This window comes from Rattus rattus, chromosome 12 (genome assembly GCF_011064425.1).
Source record: "Rattus rattus isolate New Zealand chromosome 12, Rrattus_CSIRO_v1, whole genome shotgun sequence".
In the NCBI taxonomy this organism is placed as follows: domain Eukaryota; kingdom Metazoa; phylum Chordata; class Mammalia; order Rodentia; family Muridae; genus Rattus; species Rattus rattus.
The window spans coordinates 9,816,533-9,818,845 of record NC_046165.1 but is presented as its reverse complement, the minus strand read 5'-3'; positions in this window follow the sequence as shown (position 1 = coordinate 9,818,845).

The window sequence follows — 2,313 nt, the reverse complement described above, 5'->3', positions numbered from 1 at the left end:
CGTATGCATGTATAAGGATTTCTGATCATTTTCCCTCTGCCACTTATGTTCCTCCACCCTAATAGTTCATCTTCCTTCCACTTTTCATTTCCCTTTCTTAAAAGGAACAGCTTCATAAACAAAGCAAGTATTTCCTACCTGTCATCTGGCTCTGGTCACCTTCCTCTGCTCTTCCTTGGTTTCTTTTTCTTTTTAAAAATTGAACTCTACATAGAAAACAAAAGACATATATTCATGTTTCAGAGAATGCTTATTTCACTCAATATGTCCTTGGTTTCCAACCATTTTATCACAAGGAATGTGATTCTGTTTTCCTTAATATCTCAATAATGCTCCATTATACACATATAGGAGAAAAACAGGGACTCTATCCACTCTCCTGGCAAGGAGGAACTAAGCACATTGTTTAGCTTGGCTATTGTGATGATCATCACAAGGCGACATGAATTTATTGCAATCAATCAAAAGATGAATATCGTAGAAATATTGCCAACATCGTGCTGTTTAGAAAAAAAAATGTAAGCTTCACAAAAACAAGAATTAGATAAGCTTGTCCACAATAAACACTTTTAAATCAAAATAGAGCTTGGAATCTTAGAGAAAAGAGTGCAAAGAAAAGAAAAACATATATTAGAAACAGCAAAGGAAGAAGTCAAAATATCCTATCTCTAGAAGGTCTGAACCTTTGTTTAAGATATTCTGAAGACTCCTGTGTAAAAGATTCCTAGATCTCATACACAATTTGGTAAGAGACAATAAAATAATGATGGGAAGTAAAAAAAAGAGGACAAACAAACAACAAGTAAACAAACAAAACATTTTATAAGCAAGTGATGGTCCTAACCAGCTGTAAAGCTTATAAACCACAACAGTGACAGGGCAGGTGAAATGTCCCCAGTGCTGCAACAGAAACACTTTTGGGAGTAAACCAGTAGTCATCTAACTGGACTTAATGGCAACTTAAGGGGAGAATTCACACCTGGACAGGTAGCCAACCACCTGTGGACAGAGAGGGCGGAGACCATAGAAGAGAACCCTACTAGTGACATTTTCCCAAACTGATACAACCTACTGTGCTACCTACAAATGTATGCAGCTCTCATGCATCATCAAAGAACCTTGATTTGACAACAAATAGAAATGGTTACAGGGACCCTTAACTTATTCATGGTCAGTAAGTGACCATGTACTGCCTAGTCTCACTTCATTCATATCAAAAGCAACCCGTATATCCAATGGTTAGGAAATATCAAGTCAGAGCAGTAGAAACATTTTAAGAGCCAAAAAGGACACATACTACTAGGCAGTTTGTTCTAGAGACTCAAGGACAACTGCAGTCACGAAATCCCAAAATATGTTTTCCTGAATAAGACCTGAAATAAATATCAATAGTACCTGATAAAGTTCCCAGAAATAAGCCTATACAGTTCACCTGATTTCTGAAAACAGTACCTAAAACAGTGTCTCTAACAAATAATGCTCTGAAAGGTGGATTGGGCTACAGAAGGTCTAAACACAATTGGCCTATCAACAAAAATCAATTCAACATGGATCAAAATACATTAGTACAAAACCTAAAATTATTAGAAGGGAAATGGGTAAAATATTTAAAAATGAAGGCATCAGAAATGACTTTCTAAATAGTATATTCCAGAAGATTATGTCTTACCTGCTTTTGCCACTTCTCTCCCCACCCCACCCCCAGTCTCCCTCTCCTTCCACCTCTCCCTCCTCCTCCCCTCCCTCTACCCCTCTTCCACCTCCTACCTTCCAATGTCGGCCTCCCTTCTTTACCTTTCTCTTTCCCTACTCTGGCTCCTTCCCCTACTCTCTCTCTCTCCTCCTCACAGACAAATCTTCTCTAGTGAATTGCATTGTACCACAATGGCCTATATAAGTTTGTCTTGTTTTGTTTGTTTTTTGTTTGTTTTGGGTTTTTGTTTTATTTTTTGTTTTTGGGGCGTCTAGGCATGGATTTATCTCTCCTCAAACATTTTTTAAATATTTGCTAAGTACAAGCTCCACATTATGGCAGTTGTTTCTAATTGTTATGCGTAATAATTTAATAAAGCCATTCAGTGCATCAGACTGTTGACTTGATAACAGTTTTATAAACTAAGGCAATAGATCCATAAAATCTTGCCATATGCTAAATCATTCAAAGAAAGATGAAGTCAATATTTGATTTCAGTGGTTATTTTGTTACTTGGTTGAAACTTTTATGAAAATGGCATAATTTTCCTCTCATTCACTTTCACTTTGTCTCACCTTTAGATCTGTCCTTGGGCTTTTCTCCCTTCTTGCTTCCCTAAG